A 16,118-nucleotide genomic window follows, 5' to 3' on the forward strand; every position below is an offset into this window, starting at 1 on the left:
CTCTGTTTAGCGGGGAGCCTGCTTCTCCCTCTCTTTCTGCCACTCACCCTGCTTGTGCTCACCCTCTCTTTCTGTCTCTCTGTCAGGTAAATAATAAAATCTTAAAAAATTAAGAAACAAAAATGCTCAGGATGGCAGGGGGATGTAGGCAAAATAGAAGAGTCAGAAGTGAAATCAGAGAGGCTACAAAGTTACAAGGGCCTGATGATTCCTATCACTCTCCAACATGCATTTGATTGTTCTTGTGGCTTTTCAAATGAGCAATAATATTCTATAATTTTCTATAATGTTTTATAACTTCCCAAGTACTGTGATATATACTATCCCAATGTTATCTTATACCTATTTTTGGAGTTGGTAGCCATGATAGCTATTATCATCCCCCTTTTACAAGTGGGTTAAGAAATTTGGACTTGTAAATGTAAGCTGCTCTGGATGGAAAAATGAAGAAAATTTTTCTTTATGTTTTTCTTTCTCTCTAGTTATTTTTTTGTTGTTGTTTTCTTATGAGTCCTCTTTACAGGAAAAACATAATAAACATAAAAGGAAATAAGCTTTAAAAATTAAAACCATTTCTCACAAAATTGTTAAAGTAGCATGAGAGGACTATGCAAGTGCTTGCTGTCATCTTAGTCTTTCAAAAAGGAGGAAAAGTCCTAAAAAGCAACATTGTAAGGTGACAACTGATAGTGCTAAGTTATAGGGAGAAAGATTAGACCTGGAGAATATTCAATTAACAAGTAAATTTTGAGCAGTCACTACACAGCTGTCCAGGCTGTATTCTTTGCTTAAAATTTCTGAGCCTCATGAAGTATAAACACATACTGTATTTTTATAAATATTTGTTAAATGAATAACTGAGGAGGATTGCATGGGTCATGCACAGATTCAGAGAGATTTTAGGAGTCTCAGAAACACCTAAAGAAAGTGTCAAGGAAAGGAGACTCAGAATGGGGGAACAAATCACTGGTGGCAGTCAACTTTTACTTTGAATCCAGTATTTTTTATTATTTTCTCTACCAGGAGAACATTTCTTTTGAAGCCAAGAAACTCCAGCTTTCAAGATCCCTACAGCAATGTAGAAGAGGTCCTCAAACATTCTATTCTCTTTCATTTGGCAGGCCTTCCATTATTGTAATGATATTTCATTTTTCAGAGAATCACAATAATTCTGGTAATTTTTATTTCTTCTCATTTTTGGCCCAGTGTCAGATTCTGTAGACAACAGCTAGGCACACCCTCTATTTTCCCCATCGTTTCCTTGTGGTGAACGTTATATCATAGTTACCCATGTGATGAGGATGCCTCTTCCCTCAAAACACTCTATCAGAATGCTCACAATATCCAGTCAAGGTATAAGCTTCTGTGATATCTGCACAGCCTAAGGTCTTGCCTTACTTTGATTTGAAACTCAACTTCATGCAAAGCTGGAATATGTAGCATACAAAAGAGTTCTCTACTCTAAAGCAGTAATTGGATGGCCTCTGACTAAGGCAATTTTTACCAATCTAAGTGATCCTGCTAACACCACTTCTGGTGCCTTCTTTGAGGGTACCATACCTTATATCACCAGGTTTTAACTCCTAAATCAAAAAGCACATTGTTTCAGTTAAAATTGATGAGTGTGATGTACATTGATTTTTTTAAATAAATTAATTTTTTATTGGTGTTCAATTTACCAACATACAGAATAACACCCAGTGCTCATCCTGTCAAGTGTCCCCCTCAGTGCCCGTCCCCCAGTCTCCCCCACCCCCCACCCTCCTCCCCTTCCACCACCCCTAGTTCATTTCCCAGAGTTAGGAGTCTTTATGTTCTGTCTCCCTTTCTGATATTTCCCACACATTTCTTCTCCCTTCCCTTATATTCCCTTTCACTATTATTTATATTCCCCAAATGAATGAGAACATCCACTATTTGTCCTTCTCTGATTGACTTACTTCGCTCAGCATAATACCTTCCAGTTCCATCCACATTGAAGCAAATGGTGGGTATTTGTCGTTTCTAATGGCTGAGGAATATTCCATTGTATACATAAACCACAACTTCTTTATCCATTCATCTTTCGATGGACACCGAGGCTCCTTCCACAGTTTGGCTATTGTGGACATTGCTGCTAGAAACATCAGGGTGCATGTGATGTACATTGATATTAATACTCTATTTGAGAATTTTCTCCTCAGTGAGTGGTGGTAACTATTATTTTGAAAATTATATATAAATTAGGTCTGTATAATTTGACTGAAAAAAAATGCTAAACAATCACATTCAATCTCCTAATAAACTTAGTTAGAATATATACATGAGATCCTCCACTGGTAGCCATATTTGCAGGTCAACCTGAGCCTACTCTTGGGATGTTCCTTTCAATTATTTGTGTCTCTTTGAGATTTCTCTGGAGCAAAATAAAGAGCTCATCCAAAAGCAACAGCACTACTTCTCCTTTTAGATTGATTCTTGGTGCCTAAGCAGGATATTGACTTTGTCTGCTACAGTGGGCCACTAGCTGGTCCAATTCACTTTACCCCATCAGAGCTTAGAACCATTTGAGCCTGCTGCAAATCAGGACCAAATCTATTTTTGTTTTAGTCTTGTTTTTCCTGTGCCTTGCACAGTGCCTGACATGTAGAAGGGACTTCAAAAATAATAGTTGAATAAATGGGTTAATTATCGAGTTTCATAAATAAATACTCAAAAAATAGTGGAGTACTTTACTGTCTGTCTTCCTCATTGCAGGGCAAAGTCGTGCAATGGAAATCTCACTCCCTTCTCAGTGAATTGATTGCATTCCTTCTCTTTGAATAGGGCAATTTGCCCATCTAGATGGAGCATTTTCTTATTTGTAGCATTGCCCAGTGCATTTCCTTTCATCTTAGAACATTTTGTAGTTTTCTCTTGCAATTGGCAAAGAGTTCATTAGATTTGAAATCTTTACTTCTCTATGTGATGTAAGATCTATTTAAACTTAGTACTCATTTTTCCTTTGATGTTCTGATGCTGCATGTTCTGATGCTGCAAGGACTCATGCCACCCTGAGGAATACATCCTGGGACAAGATGTAGAGAGGGCACCAATCCAGATGATGTCTTTTTAAAGGATTATTTACTACTGGTGCTGAATATCTTAGCATATCGAAGAAAAAAAAAAGGAACATAAGCACACAGGAAGAGACCTCGTGGATAAATGGGCATGTCCCTTCATAAGCACCTTACTGCTTTCTTGAGGATGTGATTTTTTATAATTATGAAGGAGTGTGTGTGCAATAGGAGGAGTTATAAGGGTTACTTCACTTGGAGAGGGGTTTTGGAAGTATAATCCTTTGAAAAAGTTGATTTCTGTGCTCAAGACTTGGAAAAAAATTTCTCCTTGCTACTCAACCACTCAAGAGTCATAAAGTCGGTAAATCTTCTGTAGATGAGACTACTCTATCTTTATTATGGTAGCCTGGTGACTCCAGTGAGGCAATATGACTGTGTGAGCATGGGAGCCATCTGGGTCTGAAACTGGGAGCAACATGCACAGTTGCTGCAGATAGCTATGAGGCAATTACCTTTTTTAAGTTGATTAAGTAGAGTGAAATTTTATCATGCATATATTTAGCTTACACAAAATCAACTAGAGAGAAATAGCAATTCATGTTTATGCAACATGGCCAATTCCACTTATTGTGCATCTTTTCCCGAACAAGCATGGTAGGAAACAGTGCTTAACCACAACAAACCAGTCTCTATTCTCAAAGCCCTCTTAGATGGGGAATGTCTTGCTGAACTGAGTACCTTTGTAAAGTTTAAAATATGAGTGTCTCTATTTTAGAATGCCCCTAAATGGAAGCCAGCTACTTCATCAGTTACTCAACTGAACAGATTATTTCAGTGCTGGGGGAGAAACTTTCCTTGAACTTTGAATAACGATACTTTGGTCTTTAATGTGGTGGATTTTCTTAGCTAATTGTGAATCTATTTAATTTTATCTTACACATGGACTTCAAAATTTTACCACCTCAGAAAATCTTACTACCTGGACTTTCCTAGATAATTAGGTTTCTGAAGGGCCCACTGCTTGTACAAACCAGAAGGTAACTTTCACATTGGATTCAATTAAATAGAGCATGCTGGAGGGTACAACTGGCCCAACTATGAACATCATAAATTTGCTTGGTTCAATTAGAACAGTGATACCTGAAATACAACTTTAGAATTCATTCAGTTATTCTTTTCATACATATTGATCATCAATTATGTGTCAGGCAATATTTTATACACTGAAAACGTTAAACTTTTTTTTTTTTTTGAGGAGACCTGAGTAATCAACTAATCAAGTTCCCAACTTTCAACTGAGTTCCCTGAGCCCACTCCCGAAAGTCATGCAGTTTTTCCATTGTATTGAAGCAAAACATTTTTTTTTTTTAATTCTAACTCTAGTTCTGCCCTTGGACACATAAGTCAATTTCTAATATATTTTAATTATTATAACCCTTAACCATTAGAAGAATGTTTGCTCATTATTTCTCTGCTTTTCTCCCTTGACCGGAAAATCTTGTCTTTGTTAAGCTAAGTATTTTCTTTTTGGAATACTTTATATATCAGGGCTTCCACTCTATACTCATCACCATCAATGTCTTCCTTATAGTTTCTCATCACCCACCACTCTTAAATTCTAGACCCAGAGTTAAACCTATTGCACCTGAGATAAACTGAGCCAGTTGAATGAGACTCTCATATCACATGCTCAGGAAGATTTAGCCAAAATGCACTGTGGACTCATAAGATAACATACTCTCACTTGCTTACAAAGGATATAGAAATGACACTAGGACCCTTCTAGGATATATTTATCACATTTTGATTATCTACCTTTTATCTTGGTCTTTCTTTGAAAATGCTTGTTTATTATATAATATACAACCTTCTCTGTATTAATATGGATACTTGAAAGCAAACTAAACAGAAATATTAGTTGCTATTATGATCTGGAGTAGCATCTTATTTTTTTTTACTGGAGTATTTGTATAAGATGTACAGGTATATAGGTACTAGAATTATTAAAAGTGTCTATATTAGAGATTTGAGCAGATGTTTAGGGAAAACATATATGTTTTATGTGTATAAATGATTTCTACAACAGATTTTTGTAAAATATGGTTTAAGATAACTTTCCTTATAACATGAATTTAATTTGGAAGAACTTAATAAAATTTTATTACTTTTAAATGCAGATTTCCATAAATATACCATAATTCCAGTTAGTAAGTTAATTATAAGTAAAAGTTACAAATATTTATTTTAATATTTGTATATATTTGTAATATGTCATTTTCCTGTTAGAAATTAAAGTATTGGAAATTTCCCTTGAATTTTATAGAACAGTTTTTACTTGGTTTTTTATTTTTCAGAAATGAAATTTAAAGTTTTAAAATATAGCAAGAAAAATCTATCTTTTCATGACTAAGGAAAAATTGTTAAGATTTATACATGGGAAAATGTTGCTCCTTTAATTGCTTACATAGTGTTATTTATTTTTATGCAATTACATTTTATAGACAATAACACATGCTTTGTCCACACAATGCCAAAACATCTGGATGAAAAGTGGAAAGTATAGTAACAAACCCAGATGGTTTGTAAGTACAAGGCCAAATATCCAGATGGTGTCAAGAAGGCAAAGCATGTGGTTGACAAATATCAAATCTTTCATTCAGATGTCATGGCATCACAAAGGCACAGTATATCAATAAATTCTTTTAAATGAAGGTGAAGAATGTAGAACAAACTAGAGGTCAAAAAGAAAGAAGATAAATTTATTTTTAAAAAACCCACCATATTTAACATTAAATCAACTTTTAAGTTTTAACAAAGGTAATTTATAACTGATTTAAAATGTAATTTATTTAAAGAGAACATGAGAAAAAAAAACACACACACACCAAAGATCCAGTTTATTACATGCACTTTCTAATTGCAATAATCTTTACTGAGTTTTTGATTTGAGGGAATTTTCAATACAGCTCACGTGTGCAATAAATGGACTCAATTAAAAATTGTATTTGATTCCGATTAAAAGTTGCTTGATCTTTAGTATCACTATATACTGCAATCCCGAATTGCATCTAGCATGTCACATTCAATAAACAGACTTCTTTGCTATCTCTGAATAATTAACTTTATCTTTGTCACTTGGAACAAAAGTAATGAAAGCAGTATAGATGTTATTCATTTATGCCTAGATTGAGAATCTTATTATTTTGACCTGTCTTCCCACAGTAACCTCTTGTTTGGTGTCTTGTAGACTTTATACAAAGTTATTTCTGGCAGAAGATGTCATAGTTTCAGCATGATCTCTTCTTTCTTAAATCCTGAAAGAAATATGAGAAAGATAGTCAGTATGAATCTAAAGAAATATTATTTAGTCATTTACTGAATGTGTATTCCCTCTAAACCACTGAGATAGGTAAAATACAGAAACTCCTATTCCTCAAAAACTTCCTATAATATGAAAACTTTTTCATCCCAGAACGGTATTTCCACCAACATCCTTGCAGGGATACAGCCTTTGTATCTGCTGCTAAAAGTGTTGGCTATACATAACACTATTAACTTGGAGCTATATAAATTTAGTGGATGGGGGGTGGGGGGTGGGGGGTGGGTGCCTGGGTGGCTCAGTCAATTAAGTGTCTGCCTTAAATCAGCTCTGGTCATGATCCTGGGACTCCAGATCAAGCCCCAAATCGGGCTTCCTGCCGTCAGAGAGTCTGCTTCTCCCTTTCCCTCTGCCCCTCTCCCAGATCATATCATGCTCTCTCTTTCTCACTCTTGCTCACTCTCTTTCTCAAATAAACAAAATCTTTTTAAAATTTTAAATTTAACATTTGAAAAAATCTTTTAAAAAATTTAAATTTTTTTTAAAAATTTAAATATTATATATATATATATATATATATATATATATATATATATATATATATATGGAAATCCTAAGCCCCAGTACTTTAGCATGTGAACTTATTTGGAAATAGGGTTGTTGCAGATGCAGCTAGTTAATAGTTAAGCTAGATGAGGTCATACTTTAGTAGGATGGGTCCCTAAGCCAAGATGACCAGTGCCTTCATAAGAAGATGGCTATGTGAAGACAAAGACATGGGGAGAATATCATGTGAAGATAGGGGATTATGATCATGCACCTACAAGCCAAGGAATGCCAAAGATTGCCAACAAATCACCAGAAGTTAGGAAGAGTCAAGGAAGTATTTCTCTACGGTTTCAGAGAGATCATGACTCTGTCAACACCTTGTTTGCCTCCTGAACCATGAGACAATACATTTATGTTGTTTTCAGCCACCTCATTTGTGGGGCTTTGACATTGAAGCCCTAGGAAACTAATACAATAAGTAAATCCACATTTTGACCATGCTATTACATTTCATGATTTTATTTTCTTTCTTTACTTTTTAAGCTACAACATAACCACTTTATTTATGAAATAAGAATTACCCAAAATGTTTTAAGGAAGAATAGGCTCCAGAAGCCAAAAGCAATTCTCAAATATTAATTCTAAAATTAAATATAACATTTTTTAAAGATTTTATTTATTTATTTGAAAGACAGTGAGTGAATAGGAGGGAGAGGGAAAGAGAAACTGAAGCAGACTCCATGCTGAACACAGAGCCCAACACCGGCTCAATCCCACAACCACAAGATCACCACCTGAGCAAAAACTAAGAGTTGGCACTTAGCCAGCTGACTGATCCACCCAGGTGCCCCCCCCCCCAAAAATTAAACACAATTAAAAGTAGCAGAATCTTTTCCTCAATATAAAGAGCTCTCCAAACTCCTGAGGGAATTATTTGGATGAAAATAGAATCCATCTGTCTAAGTTGTATATTTGATTCCTAGTAACTATATTGACACCTTGTGATCCAATGGAAAATTGCTTAAAATGCAAATAAACAACTGTTGCCAAGAACTTAGATTTTAAAATTATGTTTTTTCTGTCTCAAAAGAAGCCATTTCTCTATGTTCCTAGTAAGTATCCTATATGATTCTAGGGCCTGTGAGGGAAATGAAAATTCCAACCATTTCTTCTCTCCAATCCTCTGGTTTGACACATCTTCAAACTTGAAGCATTCTAATACATTTTCAAGCACATGTATTAGAAGTTAATTTCCTCTTTCCATTGTAAGACTTCTGAGAATTTCATACTATACGAACAGTATTTTCCCTTTCTTCCTGCCTGCTGGCCTACCCTGCTATTATTCTGGTCCTCTTTCAACCAACTGTTGGCCTAAACTGTTGAAGATTTTCCAATTTCCACCCAATTCATTATCTGATGCCAGGAATACTTTCTTGAGCTTACCTCCCCAGGCCCTGGTCACATCCCTTATATTCTGTATTACTACCAGTGTCTAGGCAAAATGAAATATGATCTTTACATACTTGTAAACACCCCCATTCTGCAATACTCCAGATTACAGAAATCTGTTATCATTGCTGAAGCTTATATTTGGGAACTTGCCCAGATAACCATTGTAGAATGAAGAGTCTATGTGAAGACATGGAGTGTTCTGAGGGATATTACAAAAAAATCAATTACCCAGAGCTATCCTTATCCCCATGATCTATATCATTATATAGAAGGGAAAATTATTTTATTACATATAATATTATCTATTATTAAATTCACACCTCTGAGTTAGGCATAACTTATAAGGTAGAAAATTATAATATTATATATTATAAGGTAGAAAATTTATCTCCACAATAAAAAAAGCAAAATAGTGCATTTACAATGCAGTAAATTAATACAGTACATATAATACAATCAAAAAATGCAATATAAAATACCTTGCTTTCATTCAACATTGAGAAAGGGATAGATAAATATTTGTATGGACTATGTTACCAAATATATTGTTACTTTCTGGGAAGTTCAAGGGAAAAAACACAGTCCCTGCTGTCAAGAAGATCAGACCTTAGGCAAAGAGAGTTAAACAAGCAAACAGTTGTAAAACAGGCTGGCAAGTACAATAGGTAGATTGCAAGGGTGCCTTGAGAACACAGAAGAAAGAAACTTCCACAATAGGTTGAGAGGAAAAGGCAAACATTACTCTAATTAGTTAGGGTATGGGGAAAGGATATTCAAGGTCAATGGGCAGCTAGGTGGAAAAGCATTGAAAAAAGACCAGGAGTTGGCCTATTCCTACTTCAGGTGTCAGTTTATCATGTGTTGGCCAGATTTAGTTTAATGAGCACTTATCACATTCATAAGTCACAATCAATATGAAAGAGACAGTGTAAATCCTGCCACTGAGTTTCCTTTTTCATTCTGAATATAAAATATATGCATTATGATAAGAAATTAAAAGCAATCAGTGGCTTTAATATAGGCAAAACAGAGAAGATGATACTTGATAGAGGGTAAGGATTAATGGATTCTGGGTCAAGTGAAGGAAGAAGAAAGGATATTTCTGGCAAGAGAATGAGCATTCATGAAAGCTCTGGAGAACTGGAGAGAGAAGAGAATGATGCTTCCCTTTCAAGTATTGAGCAATGATGAGACTATGGTGGGTGAAGATATTATCTATTGGGGAACAATGAGAGATAAAAAACATTGACAAAATGGTAAAAAGAGAAATTAGGCAAGTCTAGCGCTGAGTGGAATGAACAATACAGAAAGAGAGAGTATGGATCAAAGGAATGATAAATTAATTTAGAAAGAGTTACCAGGAACACCTGGGTGGCTCAGCTGTTGAGCATCTGCCTTCATGCTCAGGTCATGATCCCAGGGTCCTGGATGGAGTCCCACATCGGCTCCCTGCAGGGAGCCTGCTTCTCCTCTGCCTATATCTCTGCCTCTCTCTCTCTCTCTGTGTGTGTCTCTCATGAATAAACAAATCTTTAAAAAAAAAAAAAGTTACCATTCATATACAGTCTTTAGAGAGGAAAAAATGAGATAAGGAAAAAAAGGGAAGCAAGTTACGGATTACTCTACTTACATGTAACTGACTGGTGAAATCAGTCTGAGAAATACCCTGAAACTACGGGAGGGAGATAAGGACCTCATATTCTTGAAAGTAAATCAGGGGAAGTCAAGTTTCGGTGAGCTTCAGGAGTCTCTGGGTTTCCCTACCGAATGGCGTGAGCCTTGTCAGGTTCCAGACCATGGGATGCTTGTCCTAGAAAATAATCTGGTCTAGGAAAAGCTCAGCTGATCTTACCTTTCTTGGGGTGAATTTTCTCTTGGTGTGAATGGGTTAGGGCTATAAGATAAAAGCCAGAGGCTTTGTACTTGAGCAGTACTGCATTATTCAAGCTCAGATATAAGTAAACAAGGCCCAGAATTAGAGATCATTCCTTCCATTTTTTGCTCCAGACCTTTCAGTATTTTGACCTCTGGAGATCATAAACCTTGGGAGCCTTGAGAAGCTAAAATATATACTCAGTATCATTCTCAAAATGGTCAATGAACAGTGGGCTTCTTCAGTGTAAGCTGAAACAGCAAAGGCAGATTTCATTGAATACTGTCTGGGAATGGGGATGAACTAGATTCATAAGTTTAGTATGCACACGCATCTTTAAGGAGACCTAGAAATATATTTGGAGTAGTAGTTTTTCAGGGAGGTTCCCATTTTTACGGTGGTGAGGTAAGCACTCAGAAGTAGAATCCAGAAATTATTGTTACTGTGACTATGGATAAAAGTAGTAGAAGTAGAACACTCTGATTACATATCTAAATAGCTATTCAAGGAAGACTGTAATAATGTACCTGGTAAGGAAAATACAAAGGTGCAAAGTTTGACTTTGCTTGCAATAATCTTACTAACCATCAAGGAAAAGGTAAAATTTAATTTGACCTTTGAAGATTATGAAGAATTTAATATTCAATGTTTGATGTAGGGGCACATAACAGGGGATGAGGCCGCAAAACCCCAAAATATTATAGGAGTCTATAATACCCGCATTTATATAATTGTATCTGTCATATGTTTATTGCTATGATAAAATCAAATGTATTATTGTGAAGAGATTTCATTCCATTTTTCATTAATTCATTTATTCATTGGAAGTACATTTAATAATTAGCCTATGTGCAAGGACTATGATAACTGTTATAAAAGCCACATAAACATGTGTAAATTCAGGCATGACCATAAGGATACAAATGAATTGAATATTCACTTGTCTGAACTACAATTCAGAAATACTAATCTGATGGTAGAATGTAGTATTAATATAATGAAGTAAAATCAGTGGTGAGGATACTAATTTTCTTTGTTGTAGTCAAAGAAAAGAGAAACTAAAGAAGCGGCAGTGAAAATGGAGAGTAGTGGATGGAGGAAAGATATTTGAGAGATGGATTAAAGAAACATTTTGTAAATCTTAGCAAATTTTTAGATATTCTAAAGGAGAAGTCTGTTGATTCTAAGGTTTCAAGCCAGACAGAGTGGGAACATAGAATGCATCAAGCAGCACACAATGAAGGAGTAGAAGATATTGCTCTAAATGTAGGAGAGGATGGTAGGTATAATTGTAGGATTGTTGAGTTTAAGGTACAATTTTCATAAGAAAAATTAAATTAGAAATCATCAAATTATAATCAATAATTAATAATTAGTATGAGCACACATAATAGAGAACTAAATAATTAAACGATGATAAAGAATGAGTTCCCAAGGGCAAGAATTATGTTTTTACCTTAAAACAGAATCAAGCAAAAATTATACTAATCTCTCGTTTCTAATTTACACCTAATAAATGCCCAATTATAGAGACTGTGAATTAAAATAATTATATTTAGTTTACACCCCTGAGGTAAAAGTCACTCTTCACTCTTACCTAGCTGAGCTCGTCAATGTTTACCAACTTTTTATTCACTGTAATAATTTCATGTTTAAGGAAAATGTGTTATGATTTAATCACATAAGCCATTTGTTAATCTTCTTATATCCAAATTATTAAATTTTTATAAAAATTACTCAAATTGCAAATATTATAGCATGGTGCTATGGTACAAAATAAAATCATATGATAAAATATTAAAAACTGAAATCTAGAAAAGGAAAGATAAAAAGAAATCTTATTTCAATAATTCTAAAACAAATTATAGAAATTTATAAACATTGTGGAATTCTACAATGCCAAAATCATTGAGCTCAGTTGGCTCTCTAGTTAATGTAACACCTATGTGAGTGACTCTATGTTCTTTTATATAAATCAAACTGGCAGTCTGAAATGTAGTATTTCCCTATGCACTTAACCAAGTCCAATGAGATGAATCATTGGAAAGCACTTTACTCTGATTTGTGTAAATCCATTAAAATAATACTAAAGTATATCTAGAAAAAGGATGAAGAAAGTCCTAGAATTTTTATAGGTAATTAGGATTGAATAAGTCAAAGTTCAAAGTTTCATAGAATCATAATAACTCATTTTTTACTCTATTCTCTTTAAAAGATATTTGAGAAAGAGTAATAGATGCCTTTCTTAAAATAGAAAATGTCCTGGTTCTAAAATATTAGGAGGAAGTTTAGCATTATTAATTTTATATATTATTCATCTATCTATTAAAACTTCTACTTGAAAAAACTTTAATTTCCTCTTTAATTCAAAGAAGACGGTGAAACATAAAAAGGGCAAAAGGTATCAGAGTAGTTTTCTTTATTTAAATATCCATAATGATAAGCAGAATATTAAAGATTTGAAAAGTATAATTAGGCCAAATGTCAAGTTCTATTTTATGTTAGAATAATGTGACTTTTGTAATGGGGTTCACCATGAGCTTCTTTGCTTTCAGAAATCTGTATTCATTCTTTCTATGTTCAGGTAAAAACTTAAGTGCCTTTGCTGGGGATGTGTGTTGCGGGGTGGGTATGTTTGTGTGTATATGCGCACACATAGTCATTAAATTAGTAGCAGAAAGTTTATTTTTTATTTCAGTAGAAAAGTCAATAATTGATTCATTCTTTAAATAAATGTAACCAATCTGCCTAGTACAGTGATTCCTTTGTTCATTGGAAATGACACTGTCGCATGGTGTCAGAAGCAAACATATTGAAACATTCATGATTTCTTAAACCAGAGACAGAGGATAGAGAGGGCATACTGATGACAACTGATTTATAGAACCTAATTTTCAGAATTCTTAAATATCATATACTGGCCTGGTAAAGAAATGTTTCTAACGTTGTCAGAAGAAAAACACATGCAACTTTAGTTATAGAACTGTTATACTAAGCAAATGGTGCTATTTGGAATAGTCATCACTATCAGGGCAAGGCCAAAAATGTTACAATGTGACGAGAAAAGCTAACAAAATAATGTTAGAATAACAAGGCACAGAAACGATTTCTAAATACTTCTGATTCTTTTAAATACCTTGAAAAGTAAGTCAGAAAATAAAACTGAAAGTGAAATGGGTCTTATATGCTAAGGTGAATGCTACTGAAGATATCCCCATCCCTTTAAAATTGTGTATTTTGGTGTGAAAAGAGAAAAGGAGGACTGTCAAGTTCAATTTGGGAACTATTCTTTCAACAGAACTGGGAAATTCACAAAACTGTATTATCACATCCCAGTCTGATACCATATGAAGACTAATTGCCCAACTGTGCGTATTACCCAGACACTTAAGCTTTTTTCTTCTGTACTCTATTTGCCATTTGCTACCATCCTGGGCAGCAGATCTGGGGGCAAAAAATGTGTTGGAAGGAATCAGTCAAATTAATCACTTGTTGACAATTTGGTAAAAAAAAAAAAAAAAAAATTCTGGTGAAACTCCAGAACTTCATCAGATTATAATTGCAAATACCAAGTAAGGAGCATTTAACTGTTGTCAGTGTCAGTGGAGACTTGAAAATATCAGTATGACTGGACATATATGCTATGGGGTAAGGTTGGGAGGGAACACTTACTGTGAACTTTAATCCCATTGGCTAAAGATTTTATTTAAAAATGTAGATTCATAAATTTTATAAAATTACATTATGGAAAGATAAAAAGATCCCTTTTAAAAATTTTTATATTCCTGAATTAGAATTAGCACCTGACAGTATATAATAAATTAATATCTATCAAGTTAATAAGTTAATCAATATTATCAGAAATAATTATTTGTGTTATTTAAAAATGATTCTTTTTTTAAGATTTTATTTATTTATTCATGAGAGACACACAGAGAGAAGCAGAGATGTAGGCAGAGGGAGAAACAGGCCCCCTGTGGGGAACCTGATGTGGGGCTCGATCCCAAAACTCTAGGATCACATGCTGAGCGAAAGGCAGACTCTCAGCCGTTGAGCCACCCAGATATCCCTTAAATTTGATTCTTAAGCTAGATCAGAAATAGTAACTAATTGGGACCACAGAAATGATGCAGTGGCATCATCAGGGCAGTTGGGAGGCAGCAACCTGTAAGGGAGAAGAAATAATGCCTGTCAGGGAACTGGAAACAACAGGACTCAAGCTGAGGATATTTGGAGACATTCAATATTCATGCTAATAAATAATAATATTGGATAAAGTATAGTGTCCCTTTCCTCACCACCACCCACTCCAGCTACTTACCCTGGTATTCTTGTGGGAAATGATCTATGTAGGGTAGTGGTTTGCATCTAAGGGACTGGTGGATTTCAACATGACCCTGACAGATATTTCGTAAGGTTTGTTCCTCTCATTGTGTTACCTAAATCTTACTGAAGTTCTACATCCAAAGTAATGGCAGGGGGAATGCTTTGGCTAATGCCTAGTTCTGGCTTGCAATCACAATGAGAATGAGTCTGTCCACCCTAACTGGTTGGAAACAAAGGTGTTTCTTTTATAATGCCTCTTATCCAGCCATCTATAGTGTTCAGTATTTTGGAAATAATTCTTTTTGTGTTTATGTAAAACTTAAGTATTAAAAACAAGTGGGACGCCTGGGTGGCTCAGTGGTTGAGTGTCTGCCTTCAGCCCAGGGCGTGATCCCGGAGTTCTGGAGCTCCCTGCAGCAAGCCTGTTTCTCCCTCCACCTATGTCTCTGCCTCTCTTTCTGTGTCTCTCATGAATAAATAAATAAAATCTTTAAAAATAAAAAACTATTTAAGAAGTGTTAAAAACAACTTAAAAGGAAAAAAATGACATTCCGGAAATTATTTCTACCAAGGCACTCCTACCTACTAAGGTACTTATTAATTCACAGCCTTTAATAATAACTGCCTTCAAAGAGGAAAAATTAAAATACCTTTATGCTATTAAATATATATTAAAAAACACATAAAGCTGGAAAGGAATCTGAAAATTTAGCTAGTCTTTCCTTCTAGCTTTGCCACATTAAAGCCATCTCCAACAGATGGTGATTTACCACATGGTTCATGACCTCCAGGGAAAAAGGTTCCAAAGCTTCTGCAGATTCTCATGCACAATGTGCAACAACTCTTTTACTTCCTCTCTTTGTAGAATATTAAGTATTTTATTCCATCGATTGCCCTTCCATTTCACAATATAAAACTGTAAGTCTATTTTTATAGTTCATAAAGCACCATCACTTACCTCATCAATTTGCTAAGAGTTCTACAAATTATCTATTATCATACCCATTTTATGTATGAAAGAATTTAAAAAGTGAGTGATTTCCCCATGATCCCATAGATTGTAGGGGGCAGAAATATGATTCCAGTCGAGGTCATTGTATTTTAAATCTGTTGGTCTTGACTATAATAAAATTGTTCTGTTTTTCTGTAGACATACAGCAAATTTACAGCATGACTTCACTGATCCTGGGACTCTTGGGGTAATTTTATTTATTTTATTTTATTTTATTCACTTTGAGAGAAAGAGCAAGGAGAGGGGAAAAGGGGCTGAAAAGAGAGAAAACCTTCGGCAGGCTCCATGTCCAGAGCAGAGTCGGATGTGGGGCTTGATCTCAAGACCCTGAGATCATGACCTGAGCTGAAGTCAAGAGTTGGACACTTAGCTGACTGAGCCACCCAGGTTCCCCAAGTTTGGGGTTATTTTTTATTATTATCTTTTAAGATTTTAATTTATTTATTCATGAGAGACACAGAGATAGAGGGGCAGAGACACAAGCAGAGGGAGAAGCAGGCTCCACGCAGGGAGCCCAATGCAGGACTTGATCCTGGGTCTCCGGGATCA

This window comes from Canis lupus, chromosome 7, assembly GCF_048164855.1.
Source record: "Canis lupus baileyi chromosome 7, mCanLup2.hap1, whole genome shotgun sequence".
Lineage (NCBI taxonomy): Eukaryota > Metazoa > Chordata > Mammalia > Carnivora > Canidae > Canis > Canis lupus.